General features: G+C 46.7%; 1 long non-coding RNA gene across 1 annotated transcript in view; it reads left to right on the plus strand.

Annotated features, from left to right (window-relative positions):
- The first annotated feature begins 202 nt into the window (after positions 1-202).
- The window catches only part of LOC138260487 (uncharacterized), a 109,791-nt gene continuing 82,011 nt past the window's right edge, over positions 203-27,982 (plus strand). Inside the window, exon 1 of the long non-coding RNA XR_011198861.1 lies at positions 203-406. This is a non-coding gene — a long non-coding RNA (uncharacterized lncRNA). The remainder of the gene's footprint in view (positions 407-27,982) is intronic.

Raw genomic sequence — 27,982 nt, forward strand, 5'->3', positions numbered from 1 at the left:
AAAAACAAGGACTACAAGTCCAATGATGCAAGGTAAAACACCTGGCCTGGATGAGCAGCTCACGCATTTACTTGGAAAACTTGATATTAGATTGGCCAGTAGGTCACGCCCCCCTGAAGTCATCAATTAGTGTTGTAATACCCAACGATATAAAATTATTATTCCTCGGGTGCGCCGGAGTTTTAAACGACATGTAAATTTGCACCGGAGTCAACATCGTACAGGATGCTGTGGGCCGCTCCTTGAGGCCCTGACAGCTGGCGCCCTGCCAAGCCGGAGACCGGCCCCGCCCGCCCCAGTGAGCAACTTTCTCCAGTTGAGCAAGACTTGGGACGGGCGCAGAAGCGGACGGTTCTTCAGTCTGCTGACAACCCGGTCCCCAGACCGCTGCCTGCCTCCCTGCAAGGTAATGAAAAATGTTTCATATTTACAGAGCGCGCTTCGAAGCCCTGACTCCGCCTCATAGCGCCGATAGGATTTTAGCGTTTCTGTGCCAGGGCCTCTCTATGCACAACAGAGCGGTTTTATTTTTCCTTTACTTTTGCTGCTAACGCATTGCACAAGCGGATAATCGGATTTTTCTCCACACAAGTTTGCACCACGGCACGCTCATTTTGCACTTTTTAGATCTGCTTGGACAGCAAGAGCGAGGAAAAAGCATTTTCCTTTTTCTCCAGATGTGAAAAGTGAGACGTGGCGCGAGGCAACATTAGTTCTCTTGTCCTTTACAATGTAAGCAGCCCAAATAATTGCAAAATGAATTTACTGCGCACTGCAGCAAACGCTAACATCTCTGTCACATCAGTATTCACGTTAGGCAAAGTGTCTGCGTGTGCCCACGGGACGCTGCCCTGTCCCTTCGGGGTGGATAATAGGGTGTGTGAGCTGACTGTACCCAGTGCATGCCCACGGGACGCTGTCCTGTCCCTTCTGGGTGGATAGTATAGGGTGTGTGAGCTGACTGTACCCAGTGCATGCCCACGGGACGCTGTCCTGTCCCTTCTGGTGGGTCCTATAGGGTGTATGAGCTGACTGTACCCACTGCATGCCCACGGGACGCTGCCCTGTCCCTTCTGGGTGGGTCCTATAGGGTGTATGAGCTGAGTGTACCAAGTGCATGCCCACGTGTCGCTGTCCTGTGCCTTCTGGGTGGACCCTTTAGGGGGTGTGAGCTGACTGTGCCCAGTGCATGCCCACGTGTCGCTGTCCTGTGCCTTCTGGGTGGACCCTTTAGGGGGGGTGAGCTGACTGTGCCCAGTGCATGCCCACGTGTCGCTGTCCTGTGCCTTCTGGGTGGACCCTTTAGGGGGTGTGAGCTGACTGTACCCAGTGCATGTCCACAGGTCGCTGTCCTGTCCCTCCTGGGTGGGTCCTATAGGGTGTTATAAGGTGTATGAGCTGAGTGTACCCAGTGCATGCCCAAGGGATGCTGTCCTGTCCCTCCTGGGTGGGTCCTATAGGGTGGTATAGGGTGTATGAGCTGAGTGTACCCAGTGCATGCCCAAGGGATGCTGTCCTGTCCCTATGTGGGTAGACACTATAGGGAGTATGAGCTGACTGTACCCAGTACATGCCCACTGGTCGCTGTCCTGTTGCTTCCAGGTGGATCCTATAGGGTGTATGAGCTGACATGCCCATGGGTCTCTGTCCTGTCATTTCTGGGTGGGTCCTATAGGATATTAAAAGGTGTATGAGCTGAGTGTACCCAGTGCATCCCCCAAGAGATGCTGTCCTGTCCCTTCTGGTGGGTCCCATAGGGTGTATGAGCTGACTGTACCCAGGGCATGCCCAAGGGGTGCTGTCCTGTCCCTTCTGGTGGGTCCTATAGGGTGTATGAGCTGACTATACCCAGGACATGCCCAAGGGATGCTGTCCTGTCCCCCCTGGGTGGACTCTATAGGGTGAATGAGCAGACTGCATCCAGTGCATGCCCAGGGGTTGCTGGCCCTTCTTGGGCGGACTCTAGCTGACTGTACCCAGTACATGCCCGCGAATTGCTGTCCTGTCCCTCCTGCCAGGGCCACTAGAATTATATGATTGTGCTACTGCAGCAGTTTTCGCATAATTATACATTTATTGCATTTGCCACATAATCTGCAGATTTTAACCAAAAAAATAATGTTTCTAGCTCAAACGGTTAAAAGGTTACTAAAAAGGCATCGACACTCGTTGCCGCAGAGCGAACGTCCTTTTGCAAAGCTGGACTGGCCACCTTTCTGTTGCTTATTGCAATTTTTGGATATTAAACTGGTACTAATAAGATGCAACCAATACCCAGACCATGTTACCGAGTTTAAGAATGAAGAAATGCCGTTACAATACATGCTGCATTATGCTGCATAACTTGCCTTTTCTTGCCGCATAATTTTCTCAACTGTTATGCATAATTTGGTCCTTTCCTGCCACATAATTCCCTTCCTACAGAGAGCATGAGTTGCAATCCATTGCATGCTACTGGGTTACCGCCCTGTCCTGCCTGCATGAACCCTATATGCTGCGTGAGTTGACTGGCTGTACTCAGTGCATCCTCACGGGTCGCTGACCTGTCCCTCCTGGGTGGACTCTATAGGGTGTATGAGCTGACCGTACTCAGTGCATGCCCACGGGTCTCTGTCCTGTCCCTCCTCGTGGGTGCTATAGGGTGTATGAGCTGACTGTACCCACTGTATGCCCACGGGACGCTGTCCTGTCCCTCCTGGGTGGATCCTATTGGGTGCATGAGCTGTCCGTACTCAGTGTATGCCCACGGGTCTCTGTCCTGTCCCTCCTGAGTGGATCCTATGGGGTGCATGAACTGACTGTACCCACTGCATGCCCACGGGACGCTGTCCTGTCCCTTCTGGGTGGATCCTATAGAGTGTATGAGCTGACTGTACCCACTGTATGCCCACGGGACGCTGTCCTGTCCCTCCTGGGTGGATCCTATAGGGTGTTATAGGGTGTATGAGCTGACTGTACCCAGTGCATGCCCACGGGTAGCTGTCCTGTCCCTTCTGGGTGGATCCTATAGGGTGCATGAACTGACTGTACTCAGTGCATGTCCACAGGTCGCTGTCCTGTCCCTCTTGGATGGACTCTATAGGGTGCATAAGCTGACTGTACTCAGTGCATACCCACGGGTCGCTGTCCTGTCCCTCCTGGGTGGACTCTATAGGGTGCATGAACTGACTGTACTCAGTGCATGCCCACGGGACTCTGTCCTGTCCCTCCTGGATGGATCCTATAGCGTGCATGAACTGACTGTATCCAGTACATGCCCGTAGGTTGCTGTCCTGTCCCTCCAGGGTGCACCGTAAACATAGTTTACTCTGGCTGCCTGTAACCAGTGCGCACCTGTGGTTTGCCTGTCACCCGAGTGGGGTCGGTGTCTCATGTGCTGCCTGTGATTTACACCTTCGGAGGTGCTGACTCCAACTCTGAGATTATATAACATAGCTGGCTGTAAATGGTGCAATGCATGTGGTTCAGTGGCCTCTTCCTCCAGTAGGGTGGTGTAGAACATCTGCCATGATTGCTATATAAGGGCTATGAGCGGACGGACTGTGGGCTGCATCTATACTGCTCCTGTGAGGACTCTATAGGGTCTGCAAGCTGGCTGCCTGGATCCGTGCATGTAGTGGGCTTCTTCTATACTGCTCCTATGAGGACTCTATAGGGTGTATAAGCTGCCTGTATCAGTACATGCAGAGGGCTCCACCTATACTGCTCAATAGAGGACTCTATAGGGTGTATAAGATGCCTGTATCTGTGCATGCAGTGGGCTCCTTCTATACCGCTCATGTGAGGACAATATAGAGTGTATAGGCTGTCTGTCTGTATCCATGCATGCAGTGGGCTCATTCTATACTGCTCCTATGAGAACTCTATAGCGTGTATAAGATGGCTGCCTGTACGAGTGCATGCTTTGGACTCCTTCAATACTGTTCCTATGAGGACTCTATAGGGTGTATAAGCTGGGTGCCTGTATCAGTGCATGCAGTGGGCACCTACTATACCACTCCTTAAAAGACTCTATATATTATATAAGCTGTCTGTATCGGTGAATGGAGTGAGTTTCTTCTTTACGACTCCTTAAAGGACTCTATAGGTTATATAAGCTGCCTGTATTAGGGCATGCAGTGGGCTCATTCTATACTGCTCCTTAGAGGACTTTATTGGGAGTATACGCTGGCTGTGGGTATCAGTGCATGCAGTGGGCTCCTTTTATACTGCTCCTTAAATTAAAGGACTCTATAGGGTGTATAAGATGGCTGACTGTACCAGTTCATGCTTTGGACTCCTTCAATACTAGTCCTATGAGGACTCTATAGGGTGTATAAGCTGGCTGCCTGTATCAGTACATGCAGTGGGCTCCTTCTATACCACTTCTTAAAGAACTATATAGGGTATATAAGCTACCTGTATCAGTACATACAGTGTGCTCGTTCTATACCACTTTTTAAAGAACTATATAGGGTATATAAGCTACCTGTATCAGTACATGCAGTGGGCTCCTTCTATACCACTTCTTAAAGAACTATATAGTGTATATAAGCTACCTGTATCAGTACATACAGTGTGCTCGTTCTATACCACTTCTTAAATAACTCTATAGGGTATATAAGCTACCTGTATCAGCGCATGCAGTGGGCTCCTTCTAAACCGCTCCTGTGAGGATTCTATAAGCTGACTGCTTGTATCAGTACATGCAGCGGGCTCCATCTCTACCACCCCTTAAAGGACTATATAGAGTATATAAGCTGCCTGTATTAGTGCATGCAGTTGGCTCCTTCTATACTGCTCCTGTGAGGACTCTATAGGGTGTATGAGCTGGCGGCTTGTATCAGTACTTGCAGTGGGTTCCTTCGATACCCCTCCTGTGAGGACTCTATATGGTCTGTAGCTCGCTGCCTGTATTAGTGCATGCAGTTGGCTCCTTCTATACTGCTTCTGTGAGGACTCTATAGGGTGTATGAGCTGGCGGCCTGTGTCAGTACTTGCAGTGGGTTCCTTCGATACCACTCCTGTGAGGACTCTATAGGGTGTATAAGCTGGCTGCCTGTATCAGTGAATGCAGTGGGCTCCTTCTAAACCACTCCTTAAAGGACTCTATAGGGTGTATAAGATGCCTGTATCTGTGCATGCAGTGGGCTCCTTCTATACTGCCCCTGTGAGGACTCTATAGGGTGTATATTCTGGCTGCTTATATCTGTGCATGCGTGAGCGGCTTTTATGACACTCCTGTGAGGAATCTATAGGGTGCATGAGCTGTGTGCCTGCAGTGCTTAATTTGTAAATAAAAAGGTGCCAGTGCCCAAAGCCCTCCTGTTAAACACGCGGCTGCTGCAATTAAATGTGGGAACACGGAATACTGAGGCAGCGTAATCCTGAAGCCATCTCGGACCCCTTCAATACGCTTACAGCCACTCCCTGCCCCTTCAGCTCACTCTTGCAGCTTTCTACTTTCTTCCATTGTGACGCTTTTTCATTTTTCTCTTCCCCGTCTTTCCCATATGTGTCTTTTGCTCGCAGTAAATGCTTGAGGCAGAAGAAGGAGCGCCGGCCCTAAAAAAAAAAAAAAATGCCGGTGCTCAGCACCGGAAACAACAAGCACAAATTAAGCACTGGGTGCCTCTATCCAGTAAATCGCATGGGCTGTTCCTCTTCAGCTCCTAGATGGACCCTAAAGGACATTTAAGCTGTCTGATGCCTGCTGTGGGCTGTTTGCATGCTGGAACCGCGTGGACCTATATAGGGGCACATATTGGCTGCTAGTATCCAGTACATATCGTGGGCTGCTTCCATGCTGCTCCTAGGTGGACCCTATAGAGCATATGACCTGTATCAGTGCACGCCATGGCTCCTTCTCTGCCGGGTGGACCCTATAGAGTGTGAGTTGGCTGCTTTTATCTAGTGAATGCAATGGGCTGCTTCTCTGCTGCTGCTGGGTGGACCCTATAGAGTGTATGAGCTGGCTGCTTTTATCCAGTGAATGCAGTGGGCTGCTTCTCTGCTGCTGCTGGGTGGACCCTATAGAGTGTATGAGTTGGCTGCTTTTATCCAGTGAATGCAGTGGGCTGCTTCTCTGCTGCTGCTGGGTGGACCCTATAGGGAGTATGAACTGGCTGCTTTTATCCAGTGAATGCAGTGGGCTGCTTCTCTGCTGCTGCTGGGTGGACCCTATAGAGTGTATGAGCTGGCTGCTTTTATCCAGTGAATGCAGTGGGCTGCTTCTCTGCTGCTGCTGGGTGGACCCTATAGAGTGTATGAGCTGGCTGCTTTTATCCAGTGAATGCAGTGGGCTGCTTCTCTGCTGCTGCTGGGTGGATCCTATAGAGTGTATGAGTTGGCTGCTTTTATCCAGTGAATGCAGTGGGCTGCTTCTCTGCTGCTGCTCGGTGGACCCTATAGGGAGTATGAACTGGCTGCTTTTATCCAGTGAATGCAGTGGGCTGCTTCTCTGCTGCTGCTGGGTGGACCCTATAGAGAATGGACCCTGGCTGTACTCGGTGGAGGTCACAGGTTGCTTCCTATCTCTCATGGGTGGACTCTTTGGAGGATGTCCACTCTGATGGTATGCCTGTTGCACCCCTCGAGGACAGGTCCTGGACCTCACACTGCCAGAGACATCCCTAGGTCTTTGTAAACATCCTGGATTGGTGTGATGCCAGGGCCAAAAATAAAAGTCAGAATACCAGACATGTAAAGAGCGAAACACACCAACACCACCACCACCACCACCACCACCACCACACTGATATATATGGAGGGACTTCGAGAGGGGCAGCGTGTACACAGAGCTGGTGGGAACCCTCAGTTGGCTTCGAGTTATAGGAGGTTGGGGAGGCAGGAGTGAGTGGGCGATGGAGGTGACTGCAGAGGGGAGTGTCTCTGAACAGCAGAGGAGAGCATGACTTGAATGGGAGATGGGGAGGGGTTGGGATAGGAAAGAGGGGTCACTTCTTGGGAAGAAAGGAGGTCTCTGGGGGGAGCTCTATGAGGAAACTTTGATGGGACAAGGGGTTTGGCATCATCCATTCTGGCCTAAGGATTTCCAGAGACCCAGACAAAATACCATTTTGCACTCCTTTTTCACAGTTACTAGACCTGTTTTAAAGTGATTCATTACAATCTTATGCTCTCTTGTGGCTTTGCTTTATTGTCCTAAGTCAGTGCCTTATCGTAGAACTGCCCCTGGGGAGCAGAGAGGGGAGAATTTTGGGGAAGAAGAGCATTGACATAATCTCGTGGTCCCCAGGGGTAGCAGCTGCTACCCCTGACTTGCCGCTTGCAACATCTGGCACTGCCTTTGCAATCGTTGTTAGTGGGACCACTTACCTTGTTTTCTGCCTTTTTTTGTATTACACCAGCATTTCCCCCCCTTCCGCCAACAGCAGCCACTGCAAATCCTTTAACAACGAAAGGATAATAAACTGTTTATCATCCATTCGTTGTTAAAGGGACGGGCATTGGGGGTGATGGGGACGAGGGGAATGCACTGTGCACTTCCCTCAGTGCGCATGTATGTTTGCCCGGCTGTCTTGGGCCGGCCAAACACACATGCGCACTGTGATCTCTCCAGCCCGGCACTGTGTTGCCGGGCTGGAGAGACTAGGCACAGGCTCCCAGTCTGCCTGGGAGTGCCCTGGCTGAGGGCTCCCAGCCAATCCTGACGCTGTTCTGAGCAGCGTCATGATTGGCCGCGGGGCAGGCTGGGAGACTGTGCCTGCAGTGACGAGGGAAAGAAGAGCAGCGGTGGTGGAACAGGTAATATATATTTTTTTTTTTTACTTTATTAAATGTTTTTGTTACCCCCTCGTGCCTTGCCCCTCCCCGCCCATTTAGAGTGCAGCGAGCTGTGACTGTATTACACTGACACTGAATAATATTTTATTATTTACTATTAGTGTAATAAAGAATGGATTATAACTAGCTAGAATATGACCCTCCCTGCAGTCGAGGTAAGTTAAAAATGCTTTTAAATGTGTGTTGTGTGCGCGCTTGTAGTGAGAGTGTGTTTGTGAGAGAGAGAGTATGTGAATGTATGTGTAAGCATGCATCTGTGAGTGGAAGTAAAGGTTAAATGGCATGAGATGTCACTTCCGCTACCCCTGCATGTTGGTGAATTGGAGAAGAGGTAATGTTTTGGTGGGGGTGAAGAGACCGAGGTGGACGTGGGGGCCCTTGCGAAAGACTGCTTATATGGAACTCGGGGCAGAAGCATGTGAGGAGCGGGCAGAGGGTTGGAAGGAACCACAAGGTAAGTTTTGGGTGGGGGGGCTGTTGATGTGTCATGTGGTTCTCGTGACTTGACACGAGTCTCGGTCACGTGCTGTAAAAAGGCAGGGAGGAGGTGCTGGGACAAATCACAATAACCCGCTGAAGTGACTTACGGAAACTTGAGGGGGGCCTCCTGCAAAGCATTTGGACCCAGTTAAGAACTCGGGCAGGGGCCCCCTGGACCTCGCCCATACACCGTGGGGGGGGGGGGGGGGGGCAGGGGCTAATGTTAGCCACTGACCCGCTGCTCAGATCAGAGAACAAACTGCATCCGCAGCCCCTGGATGGAAGGCCTGAGAACGGGCAAGTCCAGGGAATCTGGGGGGACGGGGTGAGGGAGAAACGAGCCAGCTGCCCAAACCTGTCAGGAAGGTAGCATCTCACTTTAGTGACGTTTGAGTCTGAGCTTTCTCAGGTGGTCGTGACGACAAATGTGCACATTTGTGTAAAAGTGCTATCGAGGGCGGGTCAAAGCCAGGGGCGTAGCTTGGTTAGTAAGATTAGGAGCGTGAGCTACAGATTTTCCGATAATTGAGGTCACATATAATGTTTGATTTCCTTATACAACAAGCGGGGACATGAGAGGGGCCTAAGGAGCAGTGGAAAGGGAGAGGAATTTGGATTGGTAGGAGTACCAAGCGAGGAAAGACAATATTTTCTAAAATAGCCCATATTTTTGAGAACTTTCAAAACCGAGAGGGAGGGGTGTGTGTGTGGCTTTTGTCTGATGTGAGTAAAAAATCCTGTTGAAACCTGATCGACATCTCACCATATCCGACTGAAAGCATCTGTACCCAACTACTTATCACAAAAATGCCTTTACAAGGGGGGTATAACACCCCTGATTCCCCCTCCCTTAGCTACGCCCCTCGTCGAAGCTTCTGGACAAGGGGGCGCTCTGCTCCGAGGCTGATACAGTCTGGAAAAGACCTAAAGTGACCCGTGCTCCGGCGGTAAAGAGCTCGAGATAGTCCTTCATGTGCTGAGTTTTAGGATGGACTATACAACACCGGCACATATGAACACATCTACTGACAAATACAGACTCCGAACTCAAAAACAGGTACTGCCAAAACGGGGTTCAAATGCAAAATCCTCTCATAACATGCACTGGCAGTGGCAACAGGTCTGGCTTATAACTGAATGTGCCTCTTCATGCAGTGACGAGTTTAGGCACTCAATAAGTCATTATACACGCACTGTGCTATTCGTCCTTGTCGTCATGTATTCATTCATCCACACGCCATCTAATTTTTTGCATTCACCACTAATTCATTCACAAGAACACTCTCACACACTCGCCAATCATAAGAAAAATAAACCGAAAGAATAACAATAGAAATGAGAAAACTTACCTCTGCCTAAACAGAATGCTGGGACTGGTGCTGTGCATGAAGGGAAAAGGCGAAACGGTTGTCATTGCCTCATCATTAAAGAAACACGACCAATCTCACTGGGGATTTAAAGTAAAACAACCCATTGATTGGTCATGTCTTTTAATTGTCCCACCCCCACGCCGCCCTGATAACATGGGCCGCGGGACAGGCCAACCTGCCCAGCACCATTCCAGGTTTTGCTCTCATACATTTTATACTTGAAATGCATGAGAGCAAAGCAAGGATTGGTTGGGGCAAGTGAACCCAGTGCTCCATAAGAGACCAAGGGTGCCGTGCCACGTTTTCTCCGCCCATCTCTGAGTGCTTGTTCGAGGCCTGAAGTGCACATATCTCTGGTTGGTCACAGTCTGATTCCTGTGCAACCCCACATGAGTGCTAGACTTTAGTCTAGGTTGGCATTGCCAATCATTAGGACTGGCCACGCCCTGCCTTATCACCACCCACGCAGGCCGCACTTACTATGAAAAACTGTGTTACCATGCTAAGGCCAGTACTTAATTAGTGCTTGTTGTTTCCGGTGCGGAGGGCTGGTACTTATTTTTCTGCCTCAAGCATTTACTGCGAACAAAAGACACAAATGGGAAGAAGGAGGAAGAGAAAAACGAAAAATCATCCCAAAGGGCGAAAGCAGAAAGCTGCAACAGTGAACTGAAGGGGCAGGGAGTGGCTGTAAATGGAATGAAGAGGCCAGAGAAGGCTTCAGGATTATGCTGTCTCAGTATTTCATGTTCGCACATTTAACTGCAGCAGCCACGTGTTTAAGAGGAGGGCTTGGGAACCGGCACGTTTTTATTTACAAATTAAGCACTAGTGAAGGCCCTGCCCTTGAATACCAGCGGGGGTGGGTCAACACCCTAATGCCACAGGGGAGGAGCCACCTCTGAAATTAGGGCAACTTAAGCACTCTTAAGGAGGATAACTGCATGTGTGGAAACAATGCTAAATAATTGGCCCATTTACCCATTGGACAATCTTTCCCAGCATGCATCATTGGCTCCACATGATCAGTGATATAAGCACAGGCTGAATGTAAGTGCATCCTGAAGATGATCCTTGTGCATGGAGTGGATGTGATGAATAGCCAGGCTTGCACAGCGCGTCCCTGCTTAAAAAGAAGAAATATATGACTGCGCTTGTGAGTAACGTCTGTAGAACGTACCCACTGATGCCTTCTAGAGAAAACTCTCTGCCTCTCCTTACTTTTCACTCCAGTACATGGCATATAACACAACAAAACAAAACCCTTGTTCACTGACACATTCGTACAATTTCTGCACTTCTAATGTACACCCTTCCAACGAAGCACACAGCGGCAGCTGCCGCAAATGTCAAGGGGGGGGAGGGGGGGGTGATCTGGGACGACGGGGGAAACCAAAAAAAAAAAAGCCCTTACGAATGCCGCTTGGCTCCCGCCGTCTCCTGCCACCTCACCGCTTTTGAGGTGTTCCAGCATTCGGCAGATGTACATATTTGGGCCATTTGCGACAAGAAAAAAGCATTTTGGTTTGTACAAACCCAATTTTGCAATTCGGTAATCTATTTACCGAATCGCAAATAGGGTTTGAGAGTCGCAATTAGGAAGGGGCGTTCCCTTCCTAATTGCAAGTCACAGTGCGATTTATGATTGTTTTGTGACTGTGAACGCGGTCATGAAACAATTGCAGTTAGCACCAATTTCAAATTGGTGCTAACCCATTCTCAAATTGGAAGGGGCCCCAAGGGGCCCCTTCCCCTTTGTGAACAGATGTGAAAATATTTTTTCAGAGCGGGCACTAGTCCCACGGACCACTGCCTGCTCTGAAAAAATGAAAAGAGAACTTTTCATTTTTGTTTTTGAAATGCAGCCCGTTTTTCTTTAAGGAAAACGGGATGCGTTTAAAAAAAAAAAAAACTAAAAAAAAAAAAAAACTGTTTTATTCAAAAGCCGTCACAAACATGGTGGTCTGCTGTCCTCAGCAGGCCACCATCCATGTGAGTGCAGCCATTCCCAATGGAGTCACAAATTGCAACCTGCTGCATGAATATTAATAAGGTAGGTCATTTGCTACCCTATTAGGAATCACAAACAGAGTGAGGTACATTGTAGTACATATGGTTTTGCAACTCGCATATGAGTCACAAATTGCAAGTTGCAAAACTCTGGGTCGTACATCTGGCCCATAGTCTGCACCACTGAAAGGTTGAATGTTGCTTCCGCGCTTTTTTTCCTTCTTAAACCTTCCTCCACCTCGGTGCAAAATAACTGGGACGTTGAGTGACCTTGTTTTTTTTCCCTAGGTTCTCGATTCTTTCCTAAATTTAAATTATCCACCCGAAAATAATAAAAATAGAAAGGCTTTCCTAAACACATTGGCCCAGTTTACAAGTGAGATGTTGTACCTTATGGCTAATGTGCCCTCTATTTTTGTTTGCGTGCCCATGTTTTTTTAAAGCTGTGTGCACAAATGAAACTCCACAGGGGTCAGAGTGCAGCTGAGGCGCTTCTGATTCCAAGCTTGGTTGAGGTACAGCATCTCAGTTTCACTTGCGAAGTAAATGGGCTACAAGAAAGGGGCGGCTCCTCCATGAGGGTGAAGGAGAGTCGTCCCCCTGCCAGCAGCGGCAGCTGCAAGACCTTTACAAGGAAACCATATTAGACAGTGTTTATTATGGTTTCCTTGTAAAGGGGCGGGCCATAGGGGTGACGAGTGTGAGGGGGAGTGCTCAGCACTACCCCCTCAGAGCACATGTGTGTTTGTCTGTCTCAGGCCGGCCAAACACACATGTGCAGTGGGATTTCTCTAGCTGAACAACACAGTTGCTGGGCTTGAGAGAGCCTGCACAGGCTCCCCGTCTGCTTGGGAGCTCCCTGGCTAGGCGCTCCCAGCCAATCCTGACGCTGCTCTGAGCAGCGTCAGGATTGGCCACAGGGCAGGCTGGGAGCCTCTGCCTACCTGCAGCCAGTAGAGGAGCGGGGTGCGGCGCGACTCAGCGTTCAGGTAAGGTTTTTTTTTTTTTTTTTTACATTTTATTCAGATTTTCCCCCCTCACTGTCCCACCCCGCCCCCTTTAACACCACGAGCCACCACTGGCTAAAAGTCAAATATTTATATGTCATTAGTCCACTTATACTGGCTAAACTTTGTGTATGGAGTGGTGGAGCACGGGAAATAATCCAGTATTTCATGATCTGCTCCTACACCCAGAAGTGTTACTGCTCTGCGACGGAGCATTCCTTTGTGTACCTTGTTGTTATTGGTTTGGAGAGGGCCAGATGATGTATGGTAGAGCTTGTTTGTGGCAAAGGATAAACTAGGCATATCTAATGCAGCTATGCCCTAAATCCAGAGAATTTTCATCCCTCATGTACTCTAAGGAAGGCGATATAACAAGTATTAAAATATATTTTGTTTTATTTAGAGAGTTTTATAAAACTCGAACAAGTCCCAGAGGTATTGGAGTGCTGTACAGCCTGGGCCGGCTTTAGCGCTGGCAATGCCCTGTGTGGCAATCTTTTTTCAGCGCCCTCACCCCATGACCAGCTCCTCGGATTAACTCACTACAACCCGGCAAATGTGCCCTCATCTCTCAATATCCCCCCTTTCACATACATTGATGTGTTTTAAAGCGCTTGTAAAGGCTGGCCTTACTAATCCACTCAGTTATCCACATAAAATATAGTTCTGTTCTTTGCAGCAGACAGATTAACCCTCTACGCTACTTTATGGTGAGTCAGATCTAATCAAAGGAAAACTTAGGCCAAGATCCTGGTAGGCGAAAGGCAATGCAACGCCGAACCCGAAGTTACTGCGCTGTATTGTGTGGCAAGGAGAGAGCGGAAAGCACCATACTCTGATAGAAATGGAACTCTCCTCCCCGTTCCCTAGCGCCTTAGTGCTAGGGTGTGTGCGTGAGTCTAGCATAGTGCTTGTACAGGAAGGATACCCTTCTTGTACAAAATACTATGCCCAGACAAGTGCAAATGTTTTCCCCACTTTGTATGTGTGCTGTACAGTTCACCACACATGCAAACTCGAAAAACAGGGAGAAATAAAAACATTTCTCCCTTTTGTGCCTCCTTTTAAAAGGTGTTCATTTTTGGTGCTGAACTCTTTCTTCTGATGCTTTGGAATAGCCTTTTGCGTCAAAAAGCTTGGGTGGTAGCACGGGTACGCCCATATAAAACCCATGTAACGCCCCCTTGATGCAACGTAACGCAAAGCAGCATTTTGCGCTGCTTTAAGTTTCTATGCCACAAAAACCAACGCAAATAACTATTTGCCTTGGTTTGTGAATGCCAACAAACATTTAGCATTTAAAAAGTAACCCTAAACAGACGCTAAAGCTTTGAGAATTGGGACCTAAATGTACACTTCCCCGTACCACCATAGGTAGGGCAAAAACAATAACACTGGTTCAGGAGTATGTACCTAGCACAAAGGCTTTCTCTATCTGACCTTTCCTGAGTCTCCAGTGTCTGAGCAATGAGGCCAGACCCAGAACTGGAGATCTCATGAAAGGAATCTGTCAATAAGATCAGTTTGACGTCTTTCTTCAAGGCTGAGGCTGAAGGGTTTGTTATACAGACAAACTGACCATGAGAAGTTATTTAGCAGGAGAATACATCCATCAGAACTACCTTGTCCCATAATAAGTCAGTTTCTTTGCACTTTAAAGTTACTGTCTTAAAGAAAAAAGAATGTGAAGTTAGCAGAGTTATGTGAAAACATCTGATAAATGTATCCTACCAAAATAGGACTACATAAGTTATCTTAGCATGCCAATCGGAGCCACCCTACTAAGAAGTGCATGCCACAGGATTCCAACAGTTCTGTTAATGTCCCTAGAGATGTTGTGACAGTGCTATGTGCTAGATATTGTCATTCCTTCAAACTTAGTCATTTGTAAATGTACACCTATCAAATAGTTGTTTTGCAGGGGAACGTCTCAGGTTGGTAGAGCAGTGTAGAGTAAAAAACCTTACATACATCTGGCCTTCTGTATCTTGCTCACTTTGTTCTCTCCTACACATGTGCCTCATGTGCTGTACCTGTGTCATTATAGCCCGCCGTAGTGGGATATACCGGCTATTAAAGGGCCACTCCAAAGTTAAAGTCCCGAGCCAAAAGCGAGGGCCTTTAACAAGGGAGTGGGGCTTTAATGCCGGTATAGCCCAGCTATGGAGGGCTATAAGACTATTAGAACATTCTACCACTAGAGGGCAGAATGTTCTAATAAATAAATAAAACAAAGGCCTCCTCTGGCTCTGTGAGACCTTTGTTCACAGCAACAACTGTGAACACAAACATTGGAATGTTGGCACACCAGGCCTCTACTGGCCAATAGAAGCCCGGAGCACTCCATTGTGTTTAAAGGAACTCCCAACATTCTAATGTTCTAATACTAATTAATGTCTGTAGATGGCGCCTATTGACGGACCATCAGAAGAGAGCTCTGGACTACATTACCAAGATGCTGCATGGACTGCAGCTTCTGCCTATCCCTCTGCACCTCTCTTGCAAACAAGCCCCGGTGTGCACCGATGTTGTGTGTGCCAACTAGAGGCACCTTGTAGCTCCACCTGTTCGAAACTAATAATCAGTCAATCAATCAGGATTTATATAGCGTGGCTAATCACCCGTGAGGGTCTCAAGGCGCTGGAGCTGCTAGCCGCTTCGCAGTGCTCTTTCATTCGAACAGCCATATCTTGAGTCCTTTCCCGAATCACCAAGAGTGATGCAAAACTTTTAGTGGTACTGATGAGAGGTGGCTGTGCTGTGAGATCCGCTTAGACAAGTTTTCTCTCGCTCACTCCATAAAGCTCCCTCTTACACTCACTCTTTCTTTCTTACTCGTCCAGACTCACTCTTGCTCTTTTTGTCATTGGCTCACTTAGGTCCAAAATAGAATTGCGCTGCTAATTCCATTGCAGGTGCAGAGTCCCGTTTGTGCCTGAATTGGGATGATTACTCATCCGGTTTTGCACCTGGATTTTCACCCAGTAAAACTTAAAACAAATCAGGGAGGCGAACAGAGTAAATAGCTTGTTTATGAAGCTTGGACTTTGTAGGGAACAATGAGAGTTTTGCGTATTCCCCATTCCAAGGGGTGCAAGTCACAGCGGGTACAGACTGTGCACCTGCTAAATACCACATCACGTGCAATTCGTAATTAGTGTGAGTACAGTTTGCACCAATTTGTAATCAAGCTCCGACTTTCTTTCACTTCCTGGCTTACTATTTAGTTCCATATTTAGCTTGGGCAAACGATTATACATACAACCTAAAGCATTTGTTTCTCTCAGCTGACAGCTACACAAACGTTTGCTGGGTAACTGGCTTTCACAACAACTGATGAAATATGCAGACAATTTGATACAGCCCTGTTGTCTCACCCGGTCACTAAAACTTACACTTTATTAAAAGTGGTACAATCCCTATAGAGCAGTGGTCTCCAAACTTTTTAATGCCGCGCCCCCCAGTTGAAAAATAAAAATCATTGGGCCCCCCTCAGAATTTTGCCCAATTGTTTTGTAAAGCTGGCAATGTTTAAATATGTCTAGACCTTTTTAAACATTGCAGTTAAGTACTGTTACCTTTTTAAAAATGCAATAACATGCTTCTACATAAAACAAAGGCATGTTATCCATATAATGCTTCTTTTGGCCAGTGTCTGGCGCCCCCCCTGGGATCACTTGAGGCCCCCCTAAGGGGGCCTGCCCCCCCCCCCCCCCCCAGTTTGAAGACCTCTACTCTATAGGCTGCAGCTCCACTCCCCCCCCAAAATCAAATTCCCTCTGGTCTGTAAGGGAGATGTGGGAAGCCATAGCTGGCACTAGCTGCAATGCTATAAGAATGGCAGATTGCGTGCTGTAAAAGAGCTAATTTAAAATAATCCTTCAGATTCTATGGTGTGAAGTCTCAAGGCATCAGCAAACGTATCCTCCATGCTGTGAGAGCTCCTGCAGCCAGACAGACAGCTGCAGTTATGGACCCATTCCCCACATGAACTTAAATTACCAAGACAAAGCCCAGCCTTGCCACTGTGACCGAAACCACCTCTCACCTAAGCAAGATATTTCACTTTAATAACCTCGCCTTCTGTTTTCTTTTCACATCTGCATTTAAAGGGCGCTGCACTTCTCAGCAGGACGACCCTCTGCAATGTGACTCGTGCGCGCCCCCTGCGGGGGATTAATGGCAGAATGTGGTCCACCTGGTGCACACCTGAGAGGAAACACTGCATGTGACTGACTTGTGCTTATAATTATGAGTAGGGCTCCTGGTTTTATGGTATTTATTATTTTTAACGTTTCCGTCTGTATTTATCCATATTCATTTTTTGACCATCCTACCGCTATTTATACAGATTTACTTTGTGTTTTGAGAATAAATGGAGTTGTAAAATGTTATATTTCCACATTTATTTATGTGCTAAACATGCTCTCATCCTTTGATACCTGTTGTGTTTTAGCAAATTAAGCAGCCAAATATAGCAAAACTCTACAACGACAGCTACATATCAGCATTATACTACAAATATATGTTAACACATGCCTGTATTTAGGCAAATTTCAACCTGTTTTTTTAACTTCCTGTGCAGTCTGTCTGCTCAGTTGTTGTCCTGGAATTCACGAAAGACAATGTGGGGAGTCACTCACGAGAAGCACAATTTTCGGTATTTTTCCACTTTTAAAAGTAAATACGGACAGGAAACATATTGTTTTCTGTCGGCATTTATCTGTAAAAAATCAGTAAAAACAGAAAACTGGGAGCCTTAATTTTGAATATCTTATGCATATGTTTACAGTGTTCTATAACCGGCATAACTCATAGCATTAGGAGAGTGTGTGTGTGTGTGTGTGTATCTTGTGCACTCTGAGTTTTCTCTTCACTGTCACTTGTCGTCTTCTGAAAGGGTGAGTTAGATAAGTGGACAGGGAACTCTAACACTGATATGAACATCCTCTCCGTAATAACTTTTTCAATATTTATGGCCTGATTTAGATTTCGCCGGATAGGTTACTCTATCACAATGATGACATATAGCCCGTCCACAAAAAATATAAGTCCCATAGGATATAACTGGATGTATAATTCAGAGGACGGGATATCTATCACCGTCGTGACAGAGTAGCCCGTTCGCCAATATCTAAATCATGCCCTAAATCTTTGTAGGTGATTTTCAACACGTATCTCTGAAGCAAGTGTGAGAAGCAGCATCAATCACTCTAATCGTCTTTAGGTCCCGTCTACCACCCAGCACAAGCTGTCTGTTTTCACAAAGACCTATGGTCAACTTACAGTGGGCTTAGACCCCACCCATTGTTTACCATTGGTTGACCTCATTGCTGCTCTCATTCGCTTACTTTATATTTGTTAGCATGTGTGGGCTTTTCTTCATCTTCTTGTGTTCGTCCCTCTCATGAGCACAGCTTCATTACTTGCGCCCTTCCATGGTTCACGTATCAAGCACTACTGTTTTGTTTTTGGTTAAGTACTGAATTACAGTACATGTGTTTTCTAGCTGTTTCCCTTGTGCACCTCTCCCTCCACCCCTTTCCACAGCACTCATTGTTTCTTTCTCTTGCCCGTGTTCTGGTTTTAACAAGCATTGGCACAGTTAGTTGATCTCGTCTTATAGCATTTGCCAACACAGACCTATTGACTTTGCCATAGATTTTGCCTGATGCTGCTCAGCATCATAGAAGAGAAAAAAAAGGATACTGCCAACGCTGAACAGTATTTTTATAACAGGAAAAACAACGGATCTTATTGGAGATACATATGGATGAAATGTATAACTATATATAAGCACAATGGCAAAATGAAAGCACACATAATAGAAATTGTTCAAGGATTTTTAGTGCCAGGTCTGGATCCGCATGAGAAATCCGTGCGAACGGCACTGCGCGGCGCACCAGAGGATACTGCTGCTCGAATTTGTTTTGCTGCCACTTAAGTAGATTTTCTATCCAAGCAGCAGCTTTCCCAAAGCGAACTGTTGTGACAAGCTGGGTGCCCTCGTGGCACCAGTGGATGCAAAAATCTCTGCCACAAGTCAGAGTACAAAATTTGGTCGAAATCTGCATTAGAAAACTCTGAAAACTACACTGGCGGAGCAAAAGTTAACACCCACCTCAACTCTACACCGTGGTGATGCACTACCTGTTTGATTTACTGGCTGAGCTAGCCGAGGAAACATAGAACCTACAAACCATAGGCTTTAGCGGATTGGCTGAAGGGGAAGCAGCACTGGGTGGGCCTGTCACCATCACTCCTCTCACACATGCAGAATACTGTGCTGGATGTGCAGCACGGTAGAGTGAACAGAGCAAGCCCAATTGTTTCGTACCAGGCGTCCAAAAGCAGTGGCCTGTTGAGAATACAAACTTTTCTAGCTTTGAGTTAAGAATTTTAGATTCTATTAAGAACACGGAGGTGAGGATTAAGCTTCTCAATCTTTACTACTCAAAAAACAGCAGCCAATAAAAAAACTGTAACCACAGAAAACACACGAAATGAGGCTTTGAACCACGCCTCTCATAACCACCAGTAGTAGTCCAACACAGTCTATAAACTGGAGAGGCACCATCGGACTTCCTCTTTGTTTGCTGCTCTGCAGCTCCTTCTATGCCAACCTACACTGTAAATATGTCTTCAGAACTTTTTTCAATGGTGGAGGCCATTTTTGGATTCATTAATGTGGATATGGGCTGGGGAGATTATATGTGCATGTCACATTTGATAAAATTCTATCCAAGTGATTTTGACAAATACCTGTTTCAGGGTGCCATTTCAGAAAAAAAAACAGGATATGAAATACTAAAAAACTAATTCAAAGTAAAAAGCTTTCAAACTAGAAGTCAAATGTTTACCATATTTGTTGCATGTAACCACGTGGACATGACAGAAGGTTATGCAAAATCTGGTAGACTTTAGTCAAATATTTAAAAGGTTGAGCAGAGAAAGTATTTTTAATTTCCCGTGGAAAAAGTGCAAAATAACAATATATACCTCAGGGTTGATTAAATTATACTGCATAATGCAGCACATTTTGTGCTAGTATTACTTCACAATTTTGTGATTTTTACACATGGTAGCACTGCATGTGCAAACATTTCACCTCATTATTACCAGTTAAACAGCCAAATTCGGCAATAGGACCAGTGAACCTTTCCAAAGGGCCTTGCACTGTCTGAATACACGTCACTGTGTTTTTAGTACATTTCGATCTGTGTGAGCTAGCAATACACTTTTGTGTTAAACTCTGCAGATTCTTTACCACAAGATGGCTTATGCATGATTATGCGAAAACGTCACAGCCACAGAATGGCATAATTCAAGTGGCCCCTAACATATCCTTTAGCTATACTGGTGCTATTGCGCAACAATATCTATCTATCTATCTATCTATCTATCTATCTAGCTATCTGTCTACCTGTCCATCCTAACTTTATATTGTGCTTCTGTAATATATAGAAGTTTATACACAGCTGTAAAATTAGAGATTGTCATTTATTGCAGATAATTTCCCAGCTTCTTGAAATGATAACTGGTGAAATTGAAAAAATAAGCAAATAGATCTAAAAGCATCAGCAGTGATCACACAATGTCTCACCAGTGCCAGGGAGTCTGGTTCTCCACCTTCCCTGACGCCTCCTGAACTACGGCGGTGCGTCTGGCAACCGGGAAGGAGAAGGGAGCCATTGTGTTCCCTGCTGTCCCGAGCTATGACTGCAAGCAGCAGGAAGGAGATTGTACAAAACGATCCGAACAAGTTCCTAATTAACACACTCTTTGTTCTTTGATGCCAATGTGCAGTCCCTGTGCCATGAGAATGAACCATGAAGCAGGGCTGTTTGTCAATGTCACCATAACACCATAGTGTGGTGTTAGGTATTTGTAGTTTTCCGTAGTTTTTTTAAAGGAGAAAATGTTTGACAGCTGTTCTATCTAATACTGCTGTATGCAGCAGCATACTACACTGCATACTGGGGTTTTCATGGGTACAGAAGTAAGGTATTTTCTGTTAATTAAGGACAATAAATAATTCAATAATTCTGACATAATTCCTATGAAATATGGCACTTGGACCCATTAATGGAAAGAAAGCATAATTTAAATCCTAAACTTAAAAAATTTGATTTCTATTAGCTGTTTCGGCATATCATCCCCAAATTTACATCTCAAGCCCTTCAGACACAACCTGTGTCCATGGCCATGCCCTGTATCCCTGCATGTGGTATTCTCCGGTTGTGGCGGTGCTTAGCAGTCACTGTGTAAGGGCATTCCATCCCCCTGTACCTGTGGGGCATTGAAGGAATCTTCCTTGAAGAGAAGCAGTCACTTCACTGCTTCAGCAGGCACCCATCTGGTGCAGACTGAAGACCGGCAGTCCTCGGAGGATGCACGACCTGGAAGCAGTTGCTGGCAGGAGCTGAAAATACAATGTTGCAGAAATCGTCTTTGATTATTTGTTGCAGTTTGTAGAGTTCCTGGAGGGCCCAGATGCAGTTTCGTCGGTAGAAGGTGAAGTAAAGGATGCGAGGATTCCTGCTGGAGTCTTGCAATCCAAATCTGAGGAAACATCCAGGAGAGACCCAAAATAGCCCTGAAAGGGGGATGGGTCAGCTACACAGGTAAGCACCTATCAAGGAGGGCTCTGACGTCACTTGCTGGCACTGGCCACTCAGCTGCTCCCAGAGTGCCCCACCACCCTGACATCCAAGATGGCAAAATCCAGAGACACTCTGGAGGAGCTCTGGGCATTGCCCGGAGCTGTGCCCAGTGTCCTGGAACCTATGTCCAGTGCTCCTGCTGACAGTACAAAGTGGGCACAGGGTGTGGCCAATGTCCTCATCCATTAGAAACAACATAATTAAAGCTATGTAGCTTCACTTCTTACACGTGGGGTAATTGTCCATGGGTCAAACAGCTGATTTCAGAAAGCTTTGGTGATTTTTGCCCACTTCCCCGTGTACCTTTTTTGCCCCCAGATCCAGAATCTTGGGGGCAGGCGTGCCCCCTCCAGCATTATTCACCTATAATCAAGGCCACAGGAACTATGCGGTTCTGTGATTGACTTTTTTTCACATAATTATGGATTTGCCGCATTCGACACATAATCTACCATTTGCTAAATAATTTGCAGGTTTTATTTAAAAAATGTGTTTCTAGCGGAAACCTATAAAAAGTTACAAAAAACGCAGCAATGTGGGTTTGCGCTCAGTAGAAGGCCCTTTGCAAACGTTAACCAGTCACCTTTCTGTTCCTTTTCCAGTATTTGGTTGTTAAACTGGTACTAATGAGGAGAAATATTTTCCCAGACAGTATTTCCATGTGTAAAAAATGATAAAACAAGTAATAGTATCGAAAAATGGGCCTCATAATGCCTCATAAATTTGTTTTTTCTTTGTGTATAATTTAGTCAACCCTGCCCCGTAATACCCCTTGTATCACTTACAGTTTATTTTATTTTGCAACCGTGGCACCTTTTGGTCACCAGGCTTGCACTGGCGCGCGCGTGTTCCCCGCCTCCCCACCACGCTCGCACGCGCGCGCACGCACGCGGTATCCGGTGGTGGCAAACACTGCGCGAGGCTCTGCAAGCCGCACTCTCTGGAAGGCGCCTGTGACATGGGACGCTCATTGCCTAATGTGTTCCTGTTCTTAACGGGAGGTGTGTGGCTGTTCATAGTCTGTTGGGCGTCGGTTGCGGGTTCACTCCTTGCACAAGTGTGTGGTAACACTGGTGACGGGCAGGACCAGACAGGCAGCAGCTTTGTGGCACCTCCGAACCTGTTGAGTAAAGAAGAGCGACCCGTAAACTCCCCACCACACCCACCAGTGGTTTCGGGGCCTGAAATACTGAATATCTACAGAGTGCGCGCAGCCAAAATGAGATATGTGGGGATTTAAACACCAGCCCTTCGTTCAGCGCTTTTATTATCTGATTACGGAAGCTTAATTGTTCCTAGGCTGTCCCTTGTAAGTGAATACAACTATGAAACATTGTAAGTCAGTAATATTTCATTTCAGTAACAACTATTAACCAGGAACAGATCACTGAGTAAATAAAATCCGGCCTAAGATGGGTGTGTACCAGAGCCCCCGCGCCCTCATTACAAGAGGCCCAGAAAGTGGCTGATATGTCCTTGCCCTCAGACTTGCTGCTATCCTGGCTACTGGGGAATTCGGAGAGGCCACTAAGAAATTAGGAATTACAGGGCATGGGCGATTCCAGGTCCGAGTGTCCTGAAAATTCCTCATTTTGCCTCAGACTTCCACATATTCCGACTGCTTTCATCAGCTGAAGTCTTTGGGTGAAAGTAAACGGACCACGGTCTTTGTGTGCATTTCGTAAGTCCGATAGGGTCAGTTACTGGAACTAACTAAGTACTCGTAATGAGGGATTGCATCAGCTAAAACTCCAAAGTAAAGTCCTACGTCACCCCAGGGTTCCTTGTAGGGGTGGGCGGAATGTGCAGAGCTTTGATCTGTGGAATTCGCTGGAGTTACATAATAACTCTGCGAGATTGTGCGGAGTTCAGCGAGCGGGTGGAAAGTGGGACTTCGCAGTGTTTGCGCTGATTTTCTAGCACCTGGAACTTGTTGCACATTGAGAAATCAGCGTGAACAGCACCACGTGGCACGCCAGAGGACGCTGCTTTTCAAGTTAGTTTTGCTGCCGCTTGAGTACATTTTCTACTCAAGCGGCAGCTTTCCCAACGTGAATGGTTGCAACAGCCCGTGTTGGGAAAATTTTGGCTGGTGCGCTGTTAGCACCTAAAATGGCGCTGGGGTGTCAGTTCTCAGACACACTTGCTAACTTGCCGTTGGTGAGCTGTGGATAAAAATAAAAAACCTCCCCCTGGACCCAGTTAGGGGCGTGTCATCTGTGCACTGTGCTGAGGGTGCCCCCTGGGGCTTGGGTGGGGGCAGGGGGAGGGGAGGCACACCACAGCGCCTTTGTTACGTCACTGATAATACCTCTCGAGGGTGTCATGTGACAGTCATCCTCATGGAGTAAAATGACTTGGAGTATGTCTGGTGGGGATCATTGTCTCAGGCCGGCCAAACATACATGCGCACTAAGCTCCGTCCAACCCGTCACTGCAGTGCCAGGTTGGAGAGAGAAGGCAGACTCTCCCAGTCTGATTGGGAACGCTTGGGCTGGGTGCTCCGACCAATCCCAACACTGCTGTCATGCTGCCAGCGGCATGACAGCGGCGTTCAGACTGGCTGCAAGGCCGCCGGGAGCCTGTGTCTGCGGCGAAGCAAAGAAGAGCAGAGCGGTGGTGGCGGCTACGGGTAAGTTTTTTTATTTTTTATTATTATTAATTTTTTGCCACCCCGTCCCTCCACGTGCCACGAGCTGCTCCTGCTGAAACCCTGATATCTCTCTGTACAACAACCGTGCCCACTCTCCCCGTGATTAAAGGGCTTTAACTTGTTCTGTTATAAAACTATAACTTTGACTAAATTGTGATTTTAGTGTGTGTGATTCAAACCTACTACTATAGGACGGATATGCTAGTTAAACGCTCGCTGTTGAAACATGCAGTGATCTGGATGGCACGTGTTTGAATCCTGGCAAGGCTGACAACCTTCCACATTTTGAGGGTGAATAAAATTAAACATATTGAGTAGTAATGATAGCAGCTTTTTACAGCGCTTGAAAACGGCTGAAGTATGAAGCACAATATGAAACAAGTTATTACACCCACTGAAGTAAGTATTGACCCCTCACCCTAGCGCCCAGTTGACAATGGGGAGTACCGAGAGAGTCATTGATTATTCCAGGTGCAAAAGTAGTTAAGACCCCTGGACAGTCTAGCAGCTCCTTTCTGTTCATGGCAATTGTGTGCCAAAGTCCCCATACTCCGCGGACAGTTGTGCAGTCTTCTTTTTGTCCTGCTTTTGCCTTCTATTTTCCTATCAAAGTGCTTGGCAGTCTGTGAACATTACATGTTTGCTATTGTTGGACCCGCTGAGCCTAAAGTTCTGCTGGCCAAAAAATCTAGCTGCGCTCCTAATTGGAAGTGGATACTGACCCCTACAAGAAGGCTACTGTAAGACTAACTCACTGGCCCCCACTGCATGGACCACTGAGGTATAGACATTTGGGCCAGGCCAGAATGGATCCTGAAAGTGTGACCTTCAGGTGTCACACACATTCCTGCGACCGAAGCATGCACCCTATAGGCTACCTTACTGCCTGTAGAATGAATGCTCTCTTAAATATGTATTCTTTAATGCTCAGTTTGTGTTTTGTTTGTTCTCTTTTTCAAGTTTGATGTTTTAACAAAATGTGCTTTATGAGATCCTTACCCACATAGGCCCATGTTTATGGGCTTTGTGGCTCAGGGCAGCGGAGCAAGTCACCTTGGTGCGCTGCCCTGCATCAAAGTGAAAGGGCAGGTATGTACGTTATTTAAAAGAATACTGCACAGTTCTGTCTTGCGCTGGCGCCCTTTAGGCAGCCTAGCGCCAACGCAGGCACCCTTGTACAGTGCTTAATTTGAGCCAGTGGTTTCCGGTGCGGGACACCAGCACTTATTTTTGAGGGCCGGCCCTTATTTTTCTGCCTCAAGCATTTACTGCATGCAAAAGACACTTATGAGAAAGACAGGGAAAGAGAAAAATTAAAAATTGACACAAAGGGAAAAAGCTGAAAGCTGCAAGAGTGAGCTGAAGGGGCAGGGAGTGACTGTAAATAGGTTAATGAGGCCCGAGGTGGCTTCAGTATTACGCTGCCTCCGCATTCTGTGCTCGTACATTTAATTACAGCAGCCGTGTGTTTTAGAGAAGAGCTTTGAGCGCCAGCTGGTTTTTATTTACAAATTAACCACTGCCCTTGTACGATCGTGCAAGGGTGCTTGCATTGCATGCAATGTTGTTTTTGTGCAGGAAAGGGGCACCTTCCTCCAAAAAGACAGCCCTTAGAGACTTTTCCCTGTTTCTATGTGTGCAGCAGAATGCAGCACAAAAAGAGAAAAAAAACAAGGAGAAATAAACATATTTCTTCTTGTTATGCCTGTCCTGGGGAGGCGTATCTTTTTGGTGCATTCCCAGGTTTACAAGTTTTTGTAAATGTGGGAATGCATTAAAATCTATGGGTGTTGCGTGGGAACACCCATGCGACACCCTTGGAATTGCATCCCTGGTACAGGGTATTGGAACACCGTGATTTGTGCTACGTTGCATTATACCATTTTTGTGAAGCCACGCAGGCCACGCCAGGTGACCTTGCATGGAATCATAAATCTCACTGAAGGTTTGCGTCGCTCTTGCACCATGTTGTGTGGTGCAAACCAGGTTATAAATATGGCCCTTAGTTCAAAACCCTTTGCCTTGTCATTAATCCTTACAGAAAGGTCCCACTAGACACCCAAGGTCAGCCTTCCAGATCAGCTTTTTCCTGCTCCAATGAGATGCAAGTGCTTTGTGGGAGGTCTCTGACCTCACAGGTCTCATTGCTTCGGGCCTCCTTACCTCGCTCGTTGTCCTCGAGGGCTCTTTCAGGATGTTCAGAAACGCCCCAAGGTTCCCCTCGATATTTAAGCGCATGGTGTTTCCTCAACATAAATCTTCACCAAGGGTATTCAGATAATTCTTCTCAATTTTTCTGTATCGTGCCCTTCATTTATCTCGCGCCTTACTCGTTCAAAGGGATGGGTTGATGTTTCAATGATGTTAAAGTTTGTAGTTCCGCTTTAACAAATGTCAATGCATTGTCAAAAGCAGTAGGCACTTCTTATTGATTGTGATTACTTTGACAAAGTCTGTAGGTCAGTGCCCCCAAACTGTATTGACTGTAAATAGTTCGGGTTATTGCTGTAGCCTAGTTAGGGATACTGTGGTTTTCAACGTTGAGGGCTACAGATCTGCAGTTTATCGCTTGGTGTGTATGTCTGTAGTCTAGAATTAAGGGGTTTGTTCCCCTCTGATAAAACTTTGGGGTAGATGATGTGCACCCTGGTTGTCTGTCAGGACCCCTTTTTGAAAGGCTGTATTATTCCCACTAAGAACGTGTATATTTAAATATGTACCATTTGGTACATATTTTGGCAATAGAATATTGTATATGTATGTTTGTAATTGGTATGCATAAGAATCACCTTTATGTGCATTAAAGTACTTTTCCATTTTGAAAGGAAGAGTGTTGACTGGGCAATGATGTATTGCGAGTTATTAGGGGGATGACTGGGCTCTAGGTTCCGAATCCACTTCACCCCCTCAGTCTCAGCCTGCTCTGCAGTTGCTACCGGGAGATCAGGTGCTGAAGGGGTGTATTTGGTTTTGGAGTGTAATAGCAGCCTGTGAACCCCGTGATATCAGTGATAAACAACATCCCTTGACACAATTAAACTACAGCAGGCCCTGGATTCCCTTGAACCTGCCAAACCAGTCCTCACAGTATTGCTATTCAAAAACAATGAATAAAATTAATTCAACATCTACAACACTGCCTCTCCTCCCTTTGTAGCTGCACACACAGGCTGCGTTCCCTCTCCGCTCCTGCTCCATGGAGCTGGCAGTAGTTCTCGTCCATAGAAATAAGTTTAGGTCTCCGGTGACCAAAATGCAGACCCCGACTGATGTGTTACGGCTTATGAGTGGCGAATAATCCCATCAAAGCTAGGTGCCCTTGACACGAATAGTAAATGCACATAAGATCTACACTGCTGTCTATGATTGAACCTCCTTGAGAAAGCTCATGGTCCGGAATAGCCAGAGCGAAACACGTGTCGGCTGAAGATGCTTGGAAGCCATCTGTCCAAGATGTCCTAACAAGCTTTCCGCTGACCTCAACACATATGAAGATTTGAATTTTGTGTGGTATATACCAGGCTGCTTCTGGTTGCTGAATCCTTCATGTCTCACAGGAGGCCCCGCCTCGCTTTGCGCTAATTATACCATTTTTGTTGCAAGCAGAAGCTGATAACATCAAGCAGTTGGGGAGTGAGGAAAGCAGAGGAAGCCAAGGAGGAAGTGAAAAGACTGATATTTCAGCTTCGATGATGAAAGAAACAAACGGGACAGGAATAAAAAAAATCCACGAGTGCCCGAAGTGACCCTATAGATATTTTGAGGATTACCTGAAAAGTATCCACCGACCTCTTACAATGAATGCTTCATAATGGAGTGTGCCGGGACAGTTTGTGCATCGCTGCTCTCTGTATTGTGGGACGACAGGATTCAAAAAGCCTTTGGGCACTGGGACAAGGAATGACCTCCCTCAACACAGCAGATCCTCCTCGCTTATTGAGTTCCGCAAGAAGCTGAAGACCTGGCACTTAATATGAGCACCTTGGGACCAAACACCTACACATCTTGCCCAAG

This window comes from Pleurodeles waltl, chromosome 9, assembly GCF_031143425.1.
Source record: "Pleurodeles waltl isolate 20211129_DDA chromosome 9, aPleWal1.hap1.20221129, whole genome shotgun sequence".
Taxonomy (NCBI): Eukaryota; Metazoa; Chordata; class Amphibia; order Caudata; family Salamandridae; genus Pleurodeles; species Pleurodeles waltl.